Source organism: Tachypleus tridentatus, chromosome 9 (genome assembly GCF_004210375.1).
Source record: "Tachypleus tridentatus isolate NWPU-2018 chromosome 9, ASM421037v1, whole genome shotgun sequence".
In the NCBI taxonomy this organism is placed as follows: Eukaryota; Metazoa; Arthropoda; class Merostomata; order Xiphosura; family Limulidae; genus Tachypleus; species Tachypleus tridentatus.
Genome location: NC_134833.1, coordinates 21,523,109 through 21,549,027, shown reverse-complemented (window position 1 = coordinate 21,549,027; position 25,919 = coordinate 21,523,109). Strand labels below are relative to the sequence as shown.

At 35.5% G+C, this 25,919-nt stretch overlaps 1 pseudogene across 1 annotated transcript in view; it reads left to right on the top strand.

Annotated features, from left to right (window-relative positions):
* Positions 1-5,657: 5,657 nt before the first annotated feature.
* Positions 5,658-25,919, top strand: part of LOC143224836 (uncharacterized) — a 43,992-nt pseudogene continuing 23,730 nt past the window's right edge. Inside the window, exons 1-2 of the transcript XR_013013464.1 lie at positions 5,658-5,936; positions 21,557-21,653. The product of XR_013013464.1 is annotated as an uncharacterized LOC143224836 (transcript). The remainder of the gene's footprint in view (positions 5,937-21,556; positions 21,654-25,919) is intronic.

Below are 25,919 nucleotides of genomic sequence, written 5' to 3'. Positions count from 1 at the left end.
ATACTGTTACATGTCTTAAGTTAATATTTCTCTTAGGACATTGCACCTATACTGTTACATGTCTTAAGTTAATATTTCCCTTAGGATATTGCACCTATACTGTTACATGTCTTAAGTTAATATTTCCCTTAAGACATTGCACCTATACTGTTACATGTCATAAGTTAATATTTTCCTAAGGACATTGCACCTATACTGTTACATGTCTTAAGTTAATATTTCCCTTAGGACATTGCACCTATACTGTTACATGTCTTAAGCTAATTGTTTAGCAATCACGCAATGATCCTTAAAAATAGAGTTTGTTTGAAGTTAAGCGCAAAACTTCAAAACATAAACAGTAAAACATAAACACCAAAAACGTGAACACCTGAAACTCAATAACTTGAATGTTTTTAATACGCACCTAAAGGAAGTTTATTTACTTACTTATAGACTGTCACTGGTCACCTTAATAGTATTATATTGTTTCCCGCTAATACAGCGTTAAGTCTACGGACTTACAACGCTAAAATCAGGGGTTCTATCCCCCTCGATGGACTCAGCACATTGACCGATGTGGCTTTGCAGTAAGAGAAACACACACCATATTATACCGTCTTTTATTGATATGTTGGTGATAGTAAGACGTGATAAGTTGATATAAAACATTTTAAACATAACGCTTAAGTTCTTTTTTCTGGGTATGTGTCTTCAGAAAATTAGTATTTTAAGTCAAACGTTGAATCCGATGGCGTCTCGGTTGTAGGTTTAGTACTTTATTACAAGGAAATAGCATAGCAGTAACACTTCCAATAACATTTCAACTTACGTATCGTTTTTATTCACGATACCAACTTAGACCGGCAGATCAGCGAATGGGATTTTGTAGCAGATTCAGAAAATATACATTTAAATAAACGTTAATCATCTTACGAGCAGCTGTTACGTTGTTTAGACTTAATGTTATCTTTGTGTGTGCGGGTTGTTTAGACTTAATGTTATCTTTGTGTGTGCAGGTTGTTTAGACTTAATGTTATCTTTGTGTGTGCGGGTTGTTTAGACTTAATGTTATCTTTGTGTACTGGTTGTTTGGACTTAATGTTATCTTTGTGTGTACGGGTTGTTTAGGCTTAATGTTATCTTTGTGTACGGGTACGTACTGCAATTTCTTAAACATTTTGCCTTCTTTCTCTCTCTTTTTATTCGCCCTCACACCGCTAGGGAAACCGAATAACCGGGGTAGGCAGAGCACACATGTTTTGTTCATTTCATATTTAAAGCATCATATTCTAACGGTAGCTAATTTTGCGCAAGGGAATGGTTGAAGCATTGATAAACAAAGCTGTAAAATAACAACAAATAGCCCTAGGCCAAACATGACCAGGTGGTGGGACGCTTTGTGTCATAATCTGAGGGTTGCGGGTTCGAATCCTCGTCGCACTAAATATGCTTGCCCTTTCTGCCCTTTCTGCCTTTTCTGACATTGTTAATGGTCAATCCTACTATTCGTTGATAAAAGAGTAGCCCAAGAGTTGGCAGTGGGTTTGGTCTTACATTGCTACATAAGGACGGCAAGTTCAGATAACCCTCATGAATTTTTGCGTAAAACTCAAACTGCCAGTCCTAATCTCTGGTTTTGATCAAGCAACATTACTTAATATAACGTTAGGCAGACTTGATAAACGTTACAATCGTTTATCTGATGTTGGAGTTTAAACCCTGAATTTTAGCGTTGGAAGCTCGTAAAATCACCCCTCACCCACAGGGAATTGTAAGTGTCCGAGCTTCAAATATTTTTGAATGGACATTATGTACGCTTAATAAATGTCTTATCAAGGAACGAGCTTTATGAGTGTTTCAGATCAAATTTCAAGCAATTTTCATAGCTCTATTTGTTCTAGCACTAAATTTGATTTAATATATATATACACACACAGTAAAACCTATCTAAGCCTGAAACTGCATAGGGCGGAAACCTGTACAAGCCGTAAATATAAAAATTTAGCAGCATTATCTTAAGATTTCTCTCATAAAAGGCCCTCTATATGGCGGAACCTGCGTAACGCAGACGAAAAACTATCTTTCACCAACCTCATCTATCAACAAGTGAGATTAGAACCTGTGTAAGGCGGAAAACATGTTTTTGATTAAATATTAATTTCTTATTTAATTAATAATTTCTTTAAATATTAATAAATGCTTGTTTAATTTAAAATTTGTTTAAATATTAATAAATTATTGGACATTTTCTTACAGTAAGTATTGGTTAAATATACTCTTCAAAAAAAGAAACGCAAAAGGCAAAATTTGAGACAAATTGTTAACAAGTTTATTCCGGGTAGTTCTGTATGACATGTGTGAAACTTCGCACATTCACTGCTGAACATCCAAAGTCTGCAAAGGCGAAGTTCACGCTCACTAGTTGAAGTTTAACGTCACTTAACGTCAATAACGAGTATGCCTCCCGTGAGCATCAATAACTGCTTGGCATCTCCTGCTCATGGAAGCGATGAGATGACGAATCACATCCTGTGGAATGGCTGTCCACTCAGCCTGCAAAGCTGCTGCAAGCTGAGGTAGAGTCTGCGGTTGAGGTTGTCGCCGTCGCAGACGTCGGTCCCACTCGTTCCAAAGATGTTTGATGGGGTTTAAATCTGGTGATCTGGAGGACCAGGGAAGAACGTTGATGTTGTGGTGTCTCAAGAAGACAGTGTTGAGTCGGGCTGTCTGAGGACGGGCGTTGTCATGTCGAAATACGTCGTTGACGTTCACCATGATGGGTTGCACATGGGGCCTAAGAATCTCGTCCGATTGCGTACGGTCTGATCAGAAATCCTACGCAGCCCTGGTATGGTTGAGGCAGTAGACGTCGCAGTGGTGGTCCTATCCCGAAGGTGACGTAACCGGATGTAGCGATCTTGTGCGGGCGTGGTCACACGAGGTCTGCCAGATCGTGGACGGTCACGAGTTGATCCATGTTGTTGGTGACGATTCCATAGCCTTGATGATGGTGCTTGGGTGAGCATTCACAGCTCTGGCAACATCTGATCGAGATTCGCCTGCTTCCAAGCGACCAATGGCGTTGTTGTGTTGTGCGTCAGTCAGTCTTGGCGTAATTGTATTGCGTGTCGGTGGCTTAACACTGAGCTGTGGAAACCGAGAACCCATCACTTTTATAGGGATTTTGCACATATTGCACTTGCAGAACATGCAGATCTCTCAAACAAATTTATTGGACACGAATGCGTTTTGGCGAAAAATTTGTTGTTTTCCTCCGTTTTCAAAGTGCACAACTTTTATTGTCATTTTGGTCTGACAATCAGTGTCTTAACACGTGTAACATCACATACTCTGAGCTTGTAACGTTATTACATATATTTCTCTATAAAATAAACAAAATATCCCTTTTGCGTTTCTTTTTTTGAAGAGTATATATTCTGTTTTTTTTTCTCCCGTCATTATTTTTGCAGTTAAATTAGATTCATGATTTGTAGAAATATATTTATCTTTTAAGCGCAGATATCTACTCTTTAAATAATTCTCACGAAAAAACATCAATTCCTATCTTCCCTAATTTTAAAATTTGGGGGAAATTTACTTAAAACCCTCATTTAAAATAAAAAAAAACTTTCTTAAAAGTTGTTTGTTATAACGATTCCAGTGAAATCCAAACTCTGATTGAGAAGATTGGTGCAGATGATTCTGTGAACGTGAAAAGTTTTGTGAACGTTGACAAGAATGTTGTAACAGAAACTGATGAAATTGATTTAAAATCTATAATATAATCTCAAGATGGTAACAGTGTGAGAGATTCAGAAGATGAACAAAATGGAAAAGATAGTGAGGAAATAGAAATTCCTACTTCATCACAAGTGTTAAGTTATATTAACGTTATCAAATTGTATGTAAAAATGAAGTGGAAAATGAACTTCATGAAAAAGCCGTAGAATTGGTGTTCTGTTTTAACCGCATGAGAAAGACCATTAAGAAAACAAAACAGTTGAAATTTGACACTTTCTTCAAATAAATTTGATTAAGATTTTTGTGTACTTATCTATGTTTTGAATGCTTATTTTTGTTGTTCTTATTCTAATAAATATAGCATATACAGTACAATAACTTTATTCACAAATGTCTTACTTACCTTGGGTAAACAAGTATAATGTTCCGCTTTAAAATTAAGGAAATGCATGTTCACTGTCTAAGCCGGGAAACCTGCTTAAGCCGGAAATGTTACCCGTTCCCGCGAGATTTCGCCTTAGACTGGTTTTTACTTGTATATAGTTTAAATAAATATATATTCTTCATAAACACCTTTGGTAAATGTTTTTGGAATATATAGCATAACCTTAATTATATTTAGTTTATTAATTATTAAAATATGGTTTACTTTTTTTTTTATTTAATACATCGGCAAATTTACCATAACAATAACTGAACTGAATTTTGAACTATATATATCTGGTTCAATATTTTTCAGCAAATTTTTAACTCTTCTCCTAAAGAGGTCTCTAGCTAAGGAGTTAAATGTCTCTTTAATGTACTGATTGTGGAAATTAAAACTCCAGTCAATTATTTGTTATAACTAAATGTATTATAAAATGCCTTTGATTGAACAACGCCGTATAATCGTAATGTTTATATTTTGCGCTTTTTTCAGTCATGACATCTTTTAATGGGAAAATCCACGAAATGTTTTGATTCACTTTGGTGTTAGCCCTAATGTCAGGTGAAGATGAGTGTCAGTTTGTCATGTACTTTAGTTGTCTGTGTTCTCTGAAATGAAATATTATTATTTTTTGAAATTGATCATAATGACGTCGTTTCTCTAAATATATTCTTCGTTATTAAGTAATTGCACAATTTCTTTAAATAAATCCTTCGTTATTAAAATGTTTCTCTGTCTAACCCTTTATTATCAACTCTTCACAATCCTGTTGAGGAATACGATGTTAAATTTGCCATCTAAATTTTATTTGAATAACTCTACAAATAAAATCATTTTAAGATCATTTTAGCTTAATAGTAGAGACAGTTTTTAATAAACTCAGGTCAAGATATAAAGTTTCCTGGATTAGGGAAATCTCAAAATCGTCCATCATTAAAAAAAAAAACTCGTAAATTTGTCATAAAGATGCAGCTACAACAGCTAGGCCTCAATATGAGAACTTTATCGCCATCTACAACGTAAACAGAAAATATAATAATAATAAAATATATCAGAAGTCAGTTTAATCATTTTTTCGTTTTTTTCTTCTTTATTGTTATTGTCCTGTGAGATTGACTTTCAAATATTTTGAGTTATGAATGAAACTTAAAAATACACAGAATTTGATGCCACATATGATATTTTATAGAGTAAGAAAGCCAGATCATGTTTTTTTCCACACAAGAGATATTAATGCGATAACGAGATGTGATTATATAGCTAAACCTCTTTGTCCTCTAAGTTCCAGGTTCGTTTAGAACTAACATTCCATTCCCTACATGACCTGGTTTCTTGCTGACAACATCAGTTTGGATGTACGTTATTATTTTCTCACGCATGCCTTTGACGCTAATGGTGGATGGGAAACCCAAACGAGTTGACAGGTTGAACGAGAACATTTCAGCTTTCCAAAAACCTTTTCCGGACCCTAGCGGCGCTACCTGAGACTAAAACTCGTGTAGACGATATAACGGTACTAACTTTACGCTCAGAGCATAAAATAGCAAGATGTGTAAAAAGAGATAAACGTTGTTGTGAGAATTGCAAATATAGTGTTATGATGCGTTTTCTGAGGGAACATCTCGACGTTTGAATAAAAGAATAATTTTTATTTAATTTGGATATGACTTACTGTAGCGACCAACAGTGTTGACTCCTGCTTTTGTGTTAGCAACCTTTCAGTGTGTATGGTGGGAACTTGCTAAACCCGTTGAAGATACAAACACCACTTTTCATACAAAAAAAGGTAATTACTTTTTATACAACAGTATCGTCGTTTATTTTATTGTGTTTGCCTAACTTGAAGTATTTATTTAGTGTATGATTTACCGTAGAGAAGATAATTTTGCAAATATGTTCAGTAAATCTAGTAATGGCGTAAAACGTCTACTAATTAAAAAACACAGACAGACGAGACAACTCAATAATGCTGAGAATCCAGTCGGAATCAATATAGTGTATATAGACAAAAACAGAATCCTTCGAGATATACTATAAACGGTTCTTCCACGTTGATATTAAATCAGTAACAAACATAGCCAGTTGATAGCTTATGGTACTAACTACCGTGAACAAACTAATGGTATGGTAATATTTTTGTTTGTAGTTTTCAGTAACTGGTGAACATTTTGATGAGTAATAGATTATAACAGACAGACTAGATAATGTTTTCTTCATCGATACAACACTCAACAAGTATGTAGTCAGTAAGCATGTTAGGGATAATTAATAAAATGTGAACTACCACTTTGTGGATAGTTATTACATAGATTTTGTTATAAAAATACGTTATGCTGTCAGTAAATATTTGGGCTAGTTATTAAAGATGTTATATTCGAAAATTACATCATATTAACTAATATTATGTGTGGTAGTTATTGCATAAGTTTTGTTGTAAGACCACATCAGATCAACTATAATATGTGGGTTAAAGAGTTTTTGTTGTAAGCCAACTTCATATTAACTACGGTTATTTGTGGTGGTTATCAAGTGTACACTTGTGCTGAGTACCTGACGTTAACAATAGCGAAACGTTGCTGTTTAAAATGATGCGTTTCTTTTATCCCATCGTAGCTGTTTTTGAAGTTTAAATAGCTATTAAATAGGTTATATTGGAAAAGTACATGATATTTACTGACATTGTGTAGGGCGGTTATCACAGAGATTGAGTTCAAAGACTATGCCATGTGAACTAGGATTATGTGGGTAGTTATCAGAAATTGAGTTCTAAGAGTATATCATGTGAGATAGGGTTATGCGAGGAAGTACTCTTATTTGTCGTTAGAGGCGTTGCACAGTAATCACGTGATCAGTTTGTCGACCGTTGATATCTGTTCTTTTCTTCACCTAATGTTGAAACTGTAAATTCACTACTAACAAGGAAACAGATTTTTCGGTAAATCTTTGGTGACTTGATATACTTACATGTAACCAAACTACTTTCTTATAATCCTGAAGTCATCCATCCGTTTAACATCTGTAAAGAAGTCAAGAAGCGAAAACTAAAGATGTTGGGAAAGGGAGAAAGGTTGCGCACGTATTGGTGGTGCTGGAAGAGTGTGATAAGTGCATTTACGGGTTCTTTGTTTCAATGCTCATAGTAAGTTGTTTTTTGTTTGGTTGCAGTTAAGCACAAAGCTACACAATGAGCTGTTTGTGCTTTGCCTACCATGGGTATTGAAAAATGGTTTCGTGCGTTGTAATACCGAAGACATACCGCTGTACCACTGGGGGGCTTTATGGTAAACCTGCATCATACATTGTAGTCAAGACTGTGGTTTAGACATGATTTTTATTTAATTAGATAATCTTATATTGTCGCTGTCTTTGTTCGTTAACGTGTTTATACCGAACAGCAACCAAATGCAGGGTTTCCCTCAAATAGAAAGGATTCATCTTTATCCAGCTGTATACGAATAACAAATATGTTCGATCGTCCATCGTTGGAATATTTTTTTTTCCTTAATTTTAAGTTTCCATTTTCAGTGACGACTTGTAGTTCAAAAAGGGAAGCGATATTTATTCATGAAAGGCCACTTAAGGAAGATTGTTTCCCTGATGACAACATTAGCGATATTGAGTTGTCATGTTTATAGACATATCGAGATCTTTTGATATTTTAAGAATTTTTAACAATCCATGCAACAACAAAAATGGAACCTGGAAGCTGTAGGCCCGGCATGGCCAGGTGGTTAAGTCATTCGACTCGTAATCCGAGGGTCGCGGGTTCGAATCCCCGTCACATCAAACATGCTCACCCTTTCAACCGTGGGGGCGTTATGATGTGACGGTCAATCCCACTATTCGTTGGTGAAAGAGTAGCCCAAGAATTGGCCTTGTGTGTGATCACTAGCTGCCTTCCCTCTATCTAGTCTTACACTGCTAGATTAGGGACGGTTAGTGCAGATAGCCCTCGAGTAGCTTTGCGCGAAATTCAAAAATAAAGATAAACCAAGCTGTAGTTTATATCATTAGAACCGAATTTTTTTCACTCTATAATATACCTAAAATCCGCAAAACTGTGCTTGGGAAAACATGTTTGTCTACTAATAATGTTTGTTTGGGAATTTCGCACAAAGCTAATCTACTAATAAGCTAAAATTGTTATTTTAAGAAAACATTCCTCCCATCCATGGAAATCTAATCCTGTTTGTCATCCTGATAACTTAAATCATATTGAAATCAGAGAAATATATTAAAACTCTCTTGGAAAATGTCAGCTTTTGGTTTGGAAATTTCCAGACAAAATAATAGTAGTAAGGCTGCGAAACAAAATGTGAGAACTAATTATAGAACAGTTTGTTTGGTTATAATTAAGCACAAAGATACACAAAGAGCTATCTGTGTTCTGCTCACCACGGGTATCGAAACCCGGTTTCTGACGTTGTAGGTCCGGAGACTTACCATTGTGCCACTGGAAGGACTTGTAGAAAAGGAAGACTATAAGTGGTGAGGATTTTTTCCCCGTTTCTGGAGTTCCTTGAAAATCAGAAAGGATAATTTTGACAGATAATATAAAATAAAAGGATAAGATAAACTATGCTGGCTTTTCATTATCCGTTTTATTTTTTGTTGAACTAACTCAGAGGAAAGCTGTTCTTGTACAAATTTAGAGGTTCTTTATGTTCTCGTTTGATGAATTAACTGGACTCAGCAAAATGGACATGGCTCGTTTTGAAGCATAACGTAACGAACCTGACTGTACAATCGTTCATAGCAGGTAACAAGCTTAAAAGTTATACACGTCCTTTTGACGGTTGCGTTGATAATTCGAACAATTGAAAAAACTTCATTTCCGTGCGTGTGTTCTGTTTTAAAGCCTAATACTTCCGTTTGCTAATTTTTTTACAACACCGTAATGCTACAAAGGGATTTACGTGTTTGTTTGAGGATTGTGCCCCCTCCACTTAATGTGCACTTACTATTATTACCAGCTGTATTAGATTTACGTGGCTTCACCCCACACACTCCAGTTGTCCAAAAAGTTAGGCACTTATGACTGAGGGTACATTGAATATTCAATTAGTAAAGATAAAAATAGCGTTATTTCATTACATATCCTGATACTGTTGCTTGTTGTATAGGCTGCTAAGTAGAAAACTATGATAAACGAATAATGCAGGTAGAAAATGTTATGGCTAACTGAACTGTAACACTTCTTATTGATGGCACGTAAAGTGAATAAAACTAAACTGTAGAATGAATGATGGTCTGTACTAAGTTGTGGGGGAAGGTAATCACAGATACGCCAAAACCGTTTATATGACATGTGAATTATCCACCAAAAAGTTCACGATAGATATAAAATAACATTTTTATATCTTCAAATACAGCTGATGGTTTTTATCCTTTAGACGTATCAAGTATAGCTGGTATCAAAGACACCACAAACGTGTTATATACAGCTTGTGACCGAAATACCACAAATATGTTAAATACAATTGGTGGTTTATATCCTTTAGACGTGTGAACTACAGCTGGTAGTAAAGATACCACAAACGTGTAAAATACATCTGGTAGTAAAGACACCACAAACGTGTAAAATACAGCTGGTAGTAAAGACACCACAAACGTGTAAAATACATCTGGTAGTAAAGACACCACAAACATGTAAAATACAGCTGGTAGTAAAGACACCACAAACGTGTAAAATACAGCTGGTAGTAAAGACACCACAAACGTGTAAAATACATCTGGTAGTAAAGACACCACAAACGTGTAAAATACAGCTGGTAGTAAAGACACCACAAACGTGTAAAATACAGCTGATGGTTTATATCTTTCAGACGTATTGACTACATCTGGTGCCAAAGACACCTCCAACGTGTTAAATACAACTGGTGGCTTATATGGTTCAGATGTGTCAACCACAGGTGATAGCAAAGACACAACAAACGTGTTAAATATAGCTATTGACGAAAATACCATAAATGTGTTAGATACAGCAGGTGGTTGACTACCTTTACATGTATTAATCATGGAGAAATATCCCTTCCTATAGAATATATCAACTTGCGTTTTATTATCTTAATGTTTTGATTAAAACAAATATTGGCATTCACAATCTTTTAAATTTTATTTTATTAGTATGATTAGAACATATAATTAAGTTTTTATTCTATATCTTTTGAAAGTAGTAATTAAAAACATTCTTTCTCAAATAAATAGTTCCAGCTTCATTAATATATAACAGTAATATTATTCTGTTTTTCTACCACCCGTATTTTGGTGGGGAAATTATATAAAGGTAAGCTACTTAATAACAGCAAGTTGAGCTCAAACGTATTATTTTCGCCACATTTCATTATAGTTTAATTTTCTGTCACTAGATGGAAGTAGAAAATGTTCGTATTTAACAACATTTTGGAACATTTCATTGCACAAACATGATATTGATAAAGTAGTTTTGCAAAAAATAAATAATTAAAGAAAAAATATCTAAATATTAAGTATAACATGCAGTATAAGTATTTATACAACTGACAGATCTGTGTACACGTTATTGGTGTCCGAGTCTAATGAAATCAGTTTCTTAACTATCAAAAGAGTACATTATATAGTGGTAATTTGTTCTTCAAATATTCAGTGGAGACAATCTTAGAGCTATACGTGTAAGCGAGGATCGCAGTCTCATCAACATATTTGAATTTATGAGTAGCCTTATGCAAAACTAAAAAAGAACAAAAGAATGAGATGGCGTCCTTTTGTTTTGAATTTCGCGCAAAGCTACACGAGGGCTATCTCCGCTAGCCGTCTCTAATTTAGCAGTGTAAGACTAGAGGGAAGGCAGCTAGTCATCACCACCCACCGCCAACTCTTGGGCTACTCTTTTACCAACGAATAATGGGATTGACTGTCACATTATAATGTCTCTACAGCTGAAAGTGCGAGCATGTTTGATGCAACGGGAATCTGAAGCCGCAATTTTCAGATTACGATTCAAACGTCTTAACCCACCTGGCCATGCCGGGCCTTGCATAGGTGGAGATCAAAGATTGCATGCCACCTCATTTCAAAGAATGATGTTCAACATTATAATACATTTTTATTATCTGCAAATGCGTGTGTTTCTTCTTATACCAAAGCCACATTGGGCTATCTGCTGAGCTCACCGAGGGGAATCGAACCCCTGATTTTAGTGTTGTAAATCCGTATACTTACCGCTGTACTAGCGGGGGACATCTACAAATGCAGTACCCAAACTGTACAATGGGCAAAAGAATTTCTGTTCTTCACATGAACATTACCTTACACTAGTCATCACCACCCATCGCCAACTCTTGGGCTACTTTTTTACCAACGAATAGTGGGATTGACCCTGACATTATAATGTCCAAACGGCTGAAAAAGCATGCTTGGTGCGACCAGGATTCGAACCCGCGACCCTCGGATTACGAGTCGCACGCCTTAACACACTTCGCCATGCCGGGCCAGATGGCGTCCTAAGTCATGGATATCACTGAGAAAGACACAAGGAGGTCATTCTGAGTTTTCGATTGGTTATCCACATGGCATATACACAAGTAAGCGTATGTAAGGGACCACTTCCAAAAACGGAAAGAATTGAATGGGAACACTGTTTGATTCAGTATGTGAGCGACATCTCAGCCAGTGGAAGAGATAGGAGGTTCTTATTTTATATTCTAGCTTGTTAATATCATTAGCTTGAGTTCCTAATTCGTAATAAACTATATACTTTGTACTTTGACATTAGTAATATCTATTTTGAATCAGTGTAGGTGCCCAAAGTAACACATAAAATTCGACGTTTAAATGTTTTTTATTTATTTTTAAATTAAGAAAGGGAATGATGTATTTTGCCAAAATTTGAATTATAATCTACAGTTTGATATTAAACTTGTTGACATAAATTTTTAAAATATTAGTTCAATAAAGTTTTGAACGCAAGGCAACAAACACGATGACATGACCTTAGACCAATGACCCTTAGCGATAGGGTTAATAACTACAGTTAGTGGTAAATACATCACAGATATCTTAAACCAACTGGTGACAGATATATTAAAACAATGTGGTGATATGTACCACAAACATGTTACATACAGCTATTGATAACCGATCCTAGGTATGTTCAATATAAGAGGTAATAGATACACAATGTCACCTTCATGATTTAGTGGACTTTGAACACAAATGACGGGAATGTCATTTATGACCAAACGTTTCCGATGTTGTCTTTGTACATCAGTAAATTATTCCTATTTTACTTGTCATTGTGCCTCAAGAGTCTCTAGTCAATGATAAAAACAACTGACCTACAGCATATAACACATACCATAATAAAGTATCGTGCAACTATTATTTGAATATGTAGCCAGCTCGGGTATAACGTCACTGACAGACTGAATGAAATGTAATTTTACGGTCCATAGACTTCTACCGTGCTTATGAGTCAACGCACTGAACTAATGAAATGCGTTGAAAATAAATTAAACATTTCGTGCAAATTTATAAATAACTTTTTGCTTGGATGACAACTGTATTGTGATGTATTCTGTTTTTGTTACTGTTGGTTTTAATGTTATTTACCAAGAAAGTTTATTTTGTTATTTTAGTAAAATAGAGATGAATAAAAAAGAATATTCCAAGTTATTTTTTATTCTCGTTTCCTGTACTTAGTAAAGAACGAACATGTGAACTGTTTTCTGTTCTTAGTAAAGAACGAACGTATGAACTGTTTCCTGTTCTTAGTAAAGAACGAACGTACGAACTGTTTCCTGTTCTTAGTAAAGAAAGAACATGTGAACTGTTTCCTGTTCTTTGTAAAGAACGAACATGTGAACTGTTTCCTGTTCTTAGTAAAGAACGAACATGTGAACTGTTTCCTGTTCTTAGTAAAGAAAGAACGTGTGAACTGTTTTTTATGATCTTTGTAAAGAAAGAACATGTGAACTGTTTCCTGTTCTTAGTAAAGAAAGAACATGTGAACTGTTTCCTGTTCTTAGTAAAGAACGAACATGTGAACTGTTTTCTGTTCTTAGTAAAGAAAGAACGTGTGAACTGTTTTTTTATGATCTTTGTAAAGAAAGAACATGTGAACTGTTTCCTGTTCTTAGTAAAGAACGAACATGTGAACTGTTTCCTGTTCTTAGTAAAGAAAGAACATGTGAACTGTTTCCTGTTCTTAGTAAAGAACGAACATGTGAACTGTTTCCTGTTCTTAGTAAAGAAAGAACATGTGAACTGTTTCCTGTTCTTAGTAAAGAACGAACATACGAACTGTTTCCTGTTCTTAGTAAAGAACGAACATGTGAACTGTTTTTTGATCTTAGTAAAGAACGAACGTATGAACGGTTTCCTGTTCTTAGTAAAGAACGAACGTACGAACTGTTTCCTGTTCTTAGTAAAGAACGAATGTATGAACTGTTTCCTGTTCTTAGTAAAGAAAGAACAGGTGAACTGTTTCCTGTTCTTAGTAAAGAAAGAACATGTAAACTGTTTCCTGTTCTTAGTAAAGAACGAACATGTGAACTGTTCCGCGAGATAACGAAGACATCGATTCTGTTTTCAACCTCTAGAGAATCATACAGAGAGAGTCAATTAGAGTTGTTATTAAATATGGGAGATATGTCGATTTTGTCTTTAGTTTTTACAGCATCATACATATAGAGTCAATTGTGATTACCATTAAGTATTACAAATATATAGATTTTGTTTTTGGTACATTATACATTCATATATATATATATTCTAACAAGTTATTAACCCCTGTTTCTGTTGATGGAGGTAAGGTGACAAATGAAAAATGACAGTTATATTCCTTACTGCAGTGGATGTTTACACATATAGAGGTTACATAGGTCATAGTAACGTATGTAGATTAACCACACTTCCTCTCAACTGTTGGCATGACTCAAGGATTATTACCATATGACAAAGAAACAGTTTTCTTGCAATAAAATCATACAGCCCTAACCAACCTTGTAAAGTCCCTCGAAAACTTGATCAGAGATATAAGTGACTATTTTCTTTTTTTATAAAGCGAATTAGTTCTATGGTAACATCTTTAATTGAGGTAAAGCCAATGAATATTTTGTGAAAGGAACCTTAAATGTTACCCAATGGAAGCAGAAAATTCAAGACGAATAGTTAGGAAGGTAATGCGCTCCAAAACACACCTCAATATGGGCAAAAGAAAAAAATACGACGATCATAACGAAAGAGGACCTTCCAGCTCTTTAAATCCGTTGCAATGGAAACGAACATGTCTTTAAGTGCTGTTAATTAATAGTACAAAAAACAGACATATGAGTATGACAAAGGTTCGTATATGGGTGTATAGCTCACACACTGCAAGCCAGAGGCTCTCAAAGAAAGTGGAATGCGTCAATCACTTTTGACCCAGTGCAGGTCAATGTACACTTTGTTGCCTTAGGTCAGTTATTAGCTTTATTAGTGCAAAATAAGCACTTCCTGAAAAAAAAAAAACGTTCCTAATGTGTACTATGCGTGGAATATGCGTTTCCATGTATTTATTATATGTAAAATAATAAGGCCCTCAGTATTTTCGCGAAGACGAAACAAGTCCCTCAGTATTGTCTCGAAGACGAAAGGAGGAAGACTTTTGAAACGTAGTCGTCTACACTTGTGTCTCCACAACAGGCAGTTGTCGTTCATTCTACAAAATTTCATCAGGTGGAGGTTATGTTTTTATCCTTGTGTATGTGTTTGTTAGCAAGATTTCAGAAACGGCTGAATGGATTTAGACAAGAGTTATTATACATTTGGATTATTACTCAAGCGGCCCAGCATGGCCAAGCGCGTTAAGGCGTGCGACTCGTAATCTGAGGGTCGCGGTTCGCATCCGCGTCGCGCCAAACATGCTCGCCCTCCCAGCCGTGGGAGCGTTATAATGTGACGGCCAATCCCACTATTCGTTGGTAAAAGAGTAGCCCATGAGTTGGCGGTGGGTGGTGATGACTAGCTGCCTTCCCTCTAGTCTTACACTACTACATTAGGGACGGATAGCACAGATAGCCCTCGAGTAGCTTTGTGCGAAATTCCAAAGCAAACAAACAAACAAATATTACTCAAGTAAGAAGTTATTAGTTTCTGAGGGTCAAATTCGAAGGTCAAGGTCACAGAATTCACCCAAATCCTTGTTTATTAAGATGGAGTCCGATTTCTTACACTATTTGTTTTCTATAACTCAGTCAAAAATATCGAATTGTAATCAAACTTGGTGAACTTATGTAGAATATTATTACTCATTGCTATTCCAAAAGTGGTCCGTGTACGTTGATAAATACGGACCTACTGACACAGTTTCGTATTTATTGAGAACCAAATATGATCAACGCTGCGTGGCTGAGGTATGGTGCTGTACTGAGTGCCCTCTAGTTTTGTTAATATTTTATAATAATCTTTGTTTGTTTCTTTTTGAATTTCGCGCAAAGCTACACGAGGGCTATCCGCCCTAGCTGTTCCTAAATTAGTAGTGTAAGACTAGAGGGAAGGCAGCTAGTCATAAAACCCACAGCCAACTCTTGGGCTACTCTTTTACCAACGAATACTAGGATTGACAGTCACATTATAACGCCCCCAAGGATGAAAGGGTGAACGTGTTTGGTGAGACTGGGATCCGAACCCGCGACCTTCGGATTACGAGTTGATTTTATAATAATGAAAACACTATAAAACGGTAACAACAACTAAAAAGATGTTACTATCTAGCTTTCACAAACAAAACTCGTTTTACTTTGTATCCTTTAATTTGTTTGTTCTGAGTTAAGTACAAGGCTATACAACAAACACTCTACCAACTCTTGGTGTCAAGTCCGCTGACATAGAACCATGCCACTGGTAGGCTAGAAGCATTTAAAAACAAATGCATCAAGAAACATGTTTATTTTCTGGACCTTTTTATAAAGATAAAAACATAAAAGATGTTACTTTGAAGTCCTTATTTTCAAAATCATCAAAAACCGTGTTGCTTTGTAGCTTTTACAAACACAAACATCAAAGAACACGATACTTTGTAGCCTTGATGGTTGGTATGTAAAGGATCGTGATATCCCGGAAACGGTGCTAAAAGGAAAATGTTAATTTCAGTTTACGTAACCTGTAGAAGTATACGAGAGCTCTAAAAAGTGCAAATAACCTTCATTGATAAGCCATGCAGTCTTTTCTTATTGCATGTTAATATTAGATGCCCCATTGTGTAACTTTGTGTTTAACAATAAACAAGCTATTTTTTGTTTGAGTTGGGACGAAAGATCAAAGTCTTGTTTTTGTTGTTGTTGTTAGCATGTCGTACAGCTTATAATTATTTGTGTTTGTTATTAACAATTATACACGTGTTTTAAACAAAACTCGACCTGGTTTTATTAATGTAAGTCTCCAGACGCTTTACTTTTAACACTTACGTTAGTGTAATTTGTAGTCGTGGTCAAACGTTACATTGTCGTATGACTTTGGTAAATAATAACTTTGATGAGTTGTTTCAGTTCTGAGATTATTAAACATTCTCGTATATTTAGGGTCAAGTAACAGCGATGTACTTGATGGCCACTTGTTACAAATGAAGGCTATATGTACTCTGCCCACCACGGACATCGAAACTCGATTTCTAGCGTTGTAAGTCCGCAAATATACCGTTGTGCCACTGAGGGAGGGGCACAAATGAAGAAAGGCTATACTTTAATCCTAGAGGGTCTCTTTACCCTACTGTTTAGCCCACGTGCGCATAATGTACCGGAAATCCCAGTTCCACCCATTAAACTCTTTAAGATAGGATATTAAATGTCCGAATAATATAACTGATAGAAGCGACACGTGGTTAGCAATACATAAACAGAAGGTATGCTAATGAAGACAATAGTTTTTTTTCTTGCTTCTGGTAATACAAGTATTATTTCACATGAAAACCGGTGACGTTAAAGATAGAAACACAAATAGTGAGTCATAAAAAAATTACTTCGAATGTCAAGTGTAGTAAGAACGAGAAGTATGGGAAATAATTAAAGTAAGCAATATTGTAACAGAAGATTTCTCCACCAGGTGACAGCATCAGTGCAGGACGACCTCGGATCGATCTCGTTTCGTTTCCGCATTCTAAAAGTTAGCTTTGGGGGTGAAACGGCAATGATTACTGCCGTTGCATTGCTACAAGCAGTATTCCTTTGTACCTTCTTTTACCATAATTCACGCAATGGTAAAACAACGGAAGAGCTGATTGGAAAAGTAAGTACACACGAAATCTGGTTACGTCACAGCGAGGCACCTCCCAGCATGACTTAGAGAGCCGCCTGGAGAACTTCTAAGAAAATTTAGGTTAGATTTAAAACCCGCAATTAGCGATGCACCGAGCAGCAGTTTTAAAGTGTTGTGTTTCTTTTAAACTATATCATGATTGTCTTTGTAGATTGGTTCCTTTAACTTTTTAGAGAAGAGACATGTTATTCTTGTGTTTAACGCCAAAGGAAGCTTGTTGCCAGGTTAAATCTGGGCTCTTGTGGCAAACACGAGCCTCCCCTCTCTTCTTGAAATGTGCCGTATTAATACATTTGAAAATACAGTGTGTGTGTATATATATATATACAGACTCAGAGAGAGAGATAATTAATAATTAACTTTTACAAAAGCGGTTCAAGGAATTTATGTCTTTTGACTTATCCACTTTTGACCTCACGTAGGCCCGAGTGTTGCGGGTTCGAATCCCTGTCCCACCAAACATGCTGCCCCTTTCAGCTGAGAGCGCCATTATGTGACAATCAATCCCACTATTCGTTGGTAAAAGAGTAGCCCAAGAGTTGTCGGTGAGTGGTGATGACTAGCTGCCTTCCCTCTAGTCTTACACTGCTAAATTAGGGACGGCTAGCGGAGATAGCCCTCGTGTAGCTTTGCTCAAAATTTAACACAAACAAACCTATAAGTATGAAAACATTGTAGCTCTAGAAACTACGAAAGGTAAATTAGATTTAAAACTACAGAAACTGTCAGTTCACAACTGTGGGAACCATATCAACCACCTTTTCATGCGCAATTCGGGAAGCGCCGTCATAAACAGAAAACAGATGAACACTCAGATAGATTGGTTTGGTTTGGTTTGAATTTTGCACTAAGCTACACAAACGCTCTCTGCGCTAGCTGTCCGTAGTAAGACTAGAGGGAAGGCAGCTAGTCATCACCACCCACCGCCAACTCTTGGGCTACTTTTTTACCAACGAATAGTGGGATTGACCGTCACATTATAACACTCTCACGGCTGAAAGTGCGAGCATGTTTGGTGTGACGGGGATTCGAACCCGCGACCCTCAGATTACGAGTCGAGTGTCTTAACCACCTTGCCATGCTGCGTTCCACTCAGGTAGACATCACAGTTCGCAATATATATAATGACAATATCCATAGGTTTTATTATTACAAATAGAGACTTTTTATAGATATTATTTCTGAATAGTAGTAAGCATAAGCCAGGACCATTTATATCGTAGACTACCATAAAGATAATTGAATACTGCTTGTCCAGTGTTATATGAAAAGAAACAAAACGTATACTAGTCTGGAAAATACTCCTAGTACACTTTAATACCAGTTTAACACTTCTATTACACTTCCAGTTACGTCAGTTTATTGTGTATGTCCTATAAATACAGATATGTGTATATATCATGGTTAATCTGCTGGGCAATGTGTGAGATCAAGAATCCCAAGATTTTCAAAGGGGCATGATAAGGGTGTGTCTGTCTAACTAGAATGTCATATAAAGACCGTGTTTGAATGTAAAACGTTTATTTTATCAGAATCTATGAAGAGTAGCCATCGAAACGGAATACCTTCTGCTCTAAGGCATGGCCGCCAACCACTAGTAACTTATCAAGTAAAAAAGACGATTGTATGACTTGTAAAATGTAAAAGGTGTTGGTGTGAATTTAATTGACCAATTTTTGTTAACGGTAGTCAAGATTTGACTCTCCAACAACACCATACAAAAATCATTACTTAGTCTGCCATTCGGAAGGTAGGAAATACTTATCTCTGACATAAACAGGAAAGCAGTGATTTAATGGTAAGAAGAGCCCAAATTGACATATTGTGAGTTATTTTATTTAACCCCTTTTCTCAACTGCTACTATGGTAAAACAAATTGAAAAAACAGAAGGCATTTGATCCTAATTGTGTTGTTCAAATAGTGCAACTAACTGGAGGAGGTGTAAGAGTGTGGGGAATGTCACTGCAGTTGGAGCCAGAATAACTTCTTAATTTATGATGTGAATCAGTGTTGCTTATGTCCATTTCACAAGACGGTGTTGTTACCTCGATGAACAAGGGCTGTGACTAAATAGTAATGCAATAACCCACGTGCTCATTTGTTTGAGACTAGTTCGCAATGCAAGACTGTGATATCAGGCGTATATCTTGACCAGTTATGACACTAGACCTAAATCCCATTGTGCTTCTTCATAATATTTGAGTGATTTTGATTCTCCACCGATTCCTGTGAATAAGTTGTTGGTCATACTGTTCGAGGATTAGCAACAATAGATCAAAGCAACGTCTAACAACTTCAGGGGTATGTACCACACTGGGTTCAATCTGTTCACACGGCAACAGATGGCCCAGCCCAATATTACGAAGGATATCAACGAGACGACCAGTCAGTATATATCATAAACTCTCGTTTTTATACATTTAAATATGTAAATATAATGATAAACGCCATCTGTTTTGTAATCACAAATCATTGATGGTTTAGTTAGACCTGGCTACATCTTTACATTACAGGTTACAGCTAATATCAGGATGATCATTGATGGTTTAGTTAGACCTGGTTACATCTTTACATTACAGGTTACAGCTAATATCAATATTATCATTGATGGTTTAGTTAAACCTGGTTACATCTATACATTACAGGTTACAGCTAATATCAAGATGATCATTGATGGTTTAGTTAAACCTGGTTACATCTTTACATTACAGGTTACAGCTAATATCAAGATGATCATTGCTGGTTTAGTTAGACCTGGTTACATCTTTACATTACAGGTTACAGCTAATATCAAGATGATCATTGATGGTTTAGTTAGACCTGGTTACATCTTTACATTACAGGTTACAGCTAATATCAAGATGATCATTGATGGTTTAGTTAGACCTGGTTACATCTTTACATTACAGGTTACAGCTAATATCAAGATGACCATTGATGGCTTAGTTAGACCCGGTTACATCTTTACATTACAGGTTACAGCTAATATCAAGATGATCATTGATGGTTTAGTTAGACCTGGTTACATCTTTACATTACAGGTTACAGCTAATATCAAGATGATCATTGAACTTCACTGCAACGCTAGGTTTTGATCTGTTTTTGTGAGCTTCATGTATTTCTTTTAGTCTTTCAGTCATTAATTTAAATAAGATGTTTTTGAGATTCTCTCACAAAATTATAAAAAGAAACTATGTTGTAACAAGCAACCCTCTTCCTAATCTGTTGTAACAACCAACCCTCTTTCTAATCTGTTGTAACAACCAACCCTCTTCCTAATCTGTTGTAACAACCAACCCTCTTCCTAGTCTGTTGTAACAACCAACCCTCTTCCTAGTCTGTTGTAACAACGAACCCTTTTCCTAGTCTGTTGTAACAACCAACCCTCTTCCTAGTCTGTTGTAACAACCAACTCTATTCTTTTTTTCCTTACGTTAACTTTGGCGTTATAACATTACAAAAGGCATTACAATTATTTATATTTGTTTTATTTGATTGTTCTGGTATAATTATTTAGCATTACAAATAAATAAAATTGGACAGTTTATTTTCTTGTCGAAAAGGTATGTGTTGTTTGTCAAACTGTAAGGTGTTAAGTCTTAAGTTCCCGAGATACTGGAACTGTGACATTTTAGTTTAACACTACACGTCACTAATGCGAAAGAATACTAATATATAACATTTATTGTAAAATATCATTAATCTCTACCTCGTTTAAATAAATGGAAACGAGTTTGTTTCCCTTTTTAATATAATAAACTGATTTTCATTGCATTCCGAGAGGGCGGAATAAATTGAATCAGAACATTTAGGCTTAACGATTAAAAGGAGTAACCCTGAAATACATCTTTTATGCTGTAGAAACATTTAACACGTTTTCCATAACTGTTTTCGCATAAAAACACGTGTACTTACAAATTCACTTTACATGTTACTGAACCACCGATAGTATTTCACGATGAAGTGTTTTGGTGTTCCTTTTCGCATGAACAAAAACACAGGTGTTTATAAAACTGGTGTTATATTTGTGTACCTGATTTAAACTAAAGTTTTTGTAGTACCGTTTATATATATATATATATAACGGAATAACACAAGGGGACTTAAAGCATTTTTTTCCCTTCTTTAACCAGGAAGGGGAAGTAATGAACCATCATAATCCTCTGTCCTCTCCAACTCATTGGGTTTTCTACCAGTGTATGTTTTTACTACACATCGTTGCTCAACAAGGTAGGAACATTTTAATGATATTTTTTAAAAAAATATTTAAAATTACTTTATAATTAATGAAAGTCAATTAAATATTCAGTATATTCATTCGTGAAACTCCAGACCAGTTATTGCGGTTCGATAGAATTATTTTATACATGTGGTTTTCGTTTCGAGTTATTCTATAAATATTCGCAAAATGGAAATTAAATATATAAATATTGTTTGTTTTTTTAATGTCGCGCAAAGATACACGAGGGCTATCTGCGCTCGACGTCCCTAATTTAGGAGCGTAAGACTAGAGGGAAAGCAAATAGTCATCACCACCCACCGCCAACTCTTGGGCTACTATTTTACCAACGAATGGTGGTATTGATGATCACATTATAACGCCCCCACGGCTGAAAGGACGAGCATGTTTGGTGTGAACGGGACTCGAACCCGCGACTTTCGGATTACGACTGAAGTGTCTTAACCACCTGGCTATGGCGGGCCGTTCCATGATGGAAAGTAAACACATGAGTAATAAAAAAACCTTCTTATATGCCATTGTAAATCCTTTTCTTTGTTTTTAAGATAATGGTTCAAATCGTTGTCTTTCGCAAGACAATATTCATATGGAGCTAGGAATAACCCACAGGTTAGCGTATCAGCACCTGTAAATCAGATTTATTGTTTGGGTTCCGTTGCTGCAATAAAAATACATTCCAGCTCAGACCAAGTGTACTTTGTAAGAATGGTAATTGAATCCCAATATTCGACGAAAAATGACTGACTCAAGAGGAGGCGATGGGTACTGTAGCCTATCAGTTCAAAATTACGAGTAATTATACGCATAAAGGTGTTCTGTAGCTTTCAGTAAACTCTAAGATGCATAGTAGTGCTCTGTAGCTTTCGGTGAAGGCTAAGATGCAGAGTAGTGCTCTGTAACATTACAGTAAATTCTAAGATATATAAAAGTGTTCTGTAACATTACAGTAAATTCTAAAATTCATAAAGGTGTTCTGTAGCTTTCAGTGAATTCTAAGATTCATAAAGGTGTTCTGTTGTTTTTAGTAAATTCTAAGATACATAATTTGTTGTGTACCTTTCAGTGAATTCTAAGATACATAAAGGTGTTCTGTAACTTTGCAGTAAGTTTTAAGACAAACAAAAAACTTTCACTTCAAACTTCGTATTATTTTAATCATAAGTTATTTTTACTTTGTGTTTTTGTTACTTCTCACAGGTTACAATAAGTTATTTTTACTTTGTGTTTTTGTTACTTCTCACACGTTACAATAAATTATTTTTACTTTGTGTTTTTGTTACTTCTCACACGTTACAATAAATTATTTTTACTTTGTGTTTTTGTTACCTCCCACACGTTACAATACTTTACTGTTTTCACACCACGTACTTCAAATAAAGCTCTCCAAAAGACCAAATTTCTCAAGCTAGTGATAAACTGTATAATAAATAATACATTTTTTTCCTATAAAACTCAGCAAAATAAACTCGAAAACACTGACTGAAGTTCCTCTCCAAAATTAGGAAAGTTTTCCAAGACAAACCGCATAAATAAAGATGGCCAATGCTCAACAGTATTAGATTTATCTAAAATACGTATCCAAGTATATATTTTTTTCAAGTTATTTTAAACTTTTCTTGCTACATTTATTTAGAGTGAGACCAGTCGATAACATATCCAAATACACATTTTATCACATTGTTCTTAAAATGTGTTGCTAGTTATATACTCTCAGACCTGTCAGAAACATTTCCAAATACACATTTTATCACATTGTTCTTAAAATGTGTTGCTAGTTATATACTCTCAGACCTGTCAGAATCATTTCCAAATACACATTTTATTACATTGTTCTTAAAACTTGTTGTTAGTTATATACTCTCAGACCTGTCAGAAACATTTCCAAATACACAATTTATCACATTGTACTTAAAATGTGTTGCTAGTTATATATTTTGAGACCTGTAAGAAACATTTCCAAATACACATTTTATTACATTGTACTTAAAATTTGTTGCTAGTTATATACTCTCAGACCTGTCAGAAACATTTCCATATACATATTTTATCACATTGTTCTTAAAATGTGTTGCTAGTTATATACTCTCAGACCTGTCAGAAACATTTCCAAATACACATTTTATCACATTGTTCTTAAAATGTGTTGCTAGTTATATACTCTCAGACCTGTCAGAAACATTTCCAAATACACATTTTATCACATTGTTCTTAAAACGTGTTGCTAGTTATATACTCTCATACCTGTCAGAAACATTTCCAAATACACATTTTATTACATTGTTCTTAAAACTTGTTGTTAGTTATATACTCTCAGACCTGTCGGAAACATTTCCAAATACACATTTTATCACATTGTTCTTAAAATTTGTTGCTAGTTATATACTCTCAGACCTGTCAGAAACATTTCCAAATACACATTTTATCTCATTGTTCTTAAAATGTGTTGCTAGTTATATACTCTCAGACCTGTCAGAATCATATCCAAATACACATTTTATTACATTGTTCTTAAAACTTGTTGTTAGTTATATACTCTCAGACCTGTCAGAAACATTTCCAAAAACACATTTTATCACATTGTACTTAAAGTGTGCTGCTAGTTATATATTTTCAGACCTGTCAGAAACATTTCCATATACATATTTTATCACATTGTTCTTAAAATTTATTGCTCTTTATCTTTTATCATAAATATTTCGAAATGGAACTTAAAGGAAAGTTAAAACAGCCCTAAAAACAAAACAAATAAAAAAAACTGTTAAAATATTGCACAACCTTATACAAATAACCAATTATACAGTTCAAGAGAAGTATTTGGCCCGGCATGGCCAAGCGTGTTAAGGCGTGCGACTCGTAATCTGAGGTCGCGAGTTCGAATTCCCGTTGCGCTAAACATGCTCGCCCATTCAGCCGTGGGGGCGTTATAATGTTTTCGGTCCATCCCACTATTCGTCATGGGGATTCGAACTCGCGACTCTGAATTTATGATTCTCTTTATATATATAAAAACGTAAGTTTTATATACGAGCTTACTGTTAAAAACGAAACTACACAATGGACAATCTGTGCTATGCCCACCACGAATATCGAAACCCAGTTTCTTATGCACTAAGTCCGCAGACATGCCGCTGTTCCGCTAGGAGACTATATTATTCAGAGGTTTGGATTTGCTGTTTTTAACGCAATCCACCTTTTGATTTCGTTTTAATTAATTAGTCAATACTAATATTCCCTTTAACTATCTATATATATATTTGATTTTTATCTTTCGCTATTTTCAGTGTTCTATCGGGTTGAGGAATAATTCGTGAGCGTTTTTTCAAGTTAACGAAATATATTCATAAATGAAACGCTTTCGCAAAATATTTCATGTCATTTGGTAGATAATTTTTTTGCTCTAATAGATGGTGTGTTTGATTTTCATATGTCTTTAATTTTTGCTTTCATTTTCAGCTTATTAAATGGAATGTCAAGTGGACAAAATCGAGCATTTTCGACACCATCTGCTTTTCGCATTTAATTTCTTGCAATTTCGTTTAAAACAATGCATACTATATACCTAGGTATTACATAAAATAAAGTATCATAATAAATGTTTTGGGTGTAATGTGTTCATCCATTGAAGTATTGTATAGTCTTGCATGTAATGCTTGAATGAAATTATTTAAAAACGCTTACGAATTATTCCTCAACCTAATATAATTCGTCCGAAGAATTGTTAGTTGGTCAGCTAAGCACAAAACTACACCATGGGCTATCTGTACTCTCTCACAACGGATATCGAAACCCGGTTTCTAGCGGGATGAGTCCACAGACATACCGCTGTACCACTGCCAAAAAATATATATATTTATTTATAAATGAAACTTGGTAACTGGTTCATGATGGTAATCGTCTCAAGTGTTAAACCTGACCTAGAAACTATATGGACATATCACCATGTTAGCAAACCATTTTTATCTATTATTTTTTAAGTCGCGACAACTCAACTTGTGTACAAGAACGCACGTACACCTCGTGGGGACAACCTCTTCTGCTTACCTGGAAAGCGGGTGGTAATAACCGAGGACGACAAATCACGTACGTGACACACTATTATCACTTGTTCATTACCCTGTTTACTGTACAATTTCCTCGTAATCAGCAGACAGAGTTATTTCATAAACGCGTCGGGGAATGCCCTCTAGTGGTAGAAGTTGGGGTTAAGGAATGGAACTTAATCACGAATCTGCGAATCAATGATATGACCGACCGAA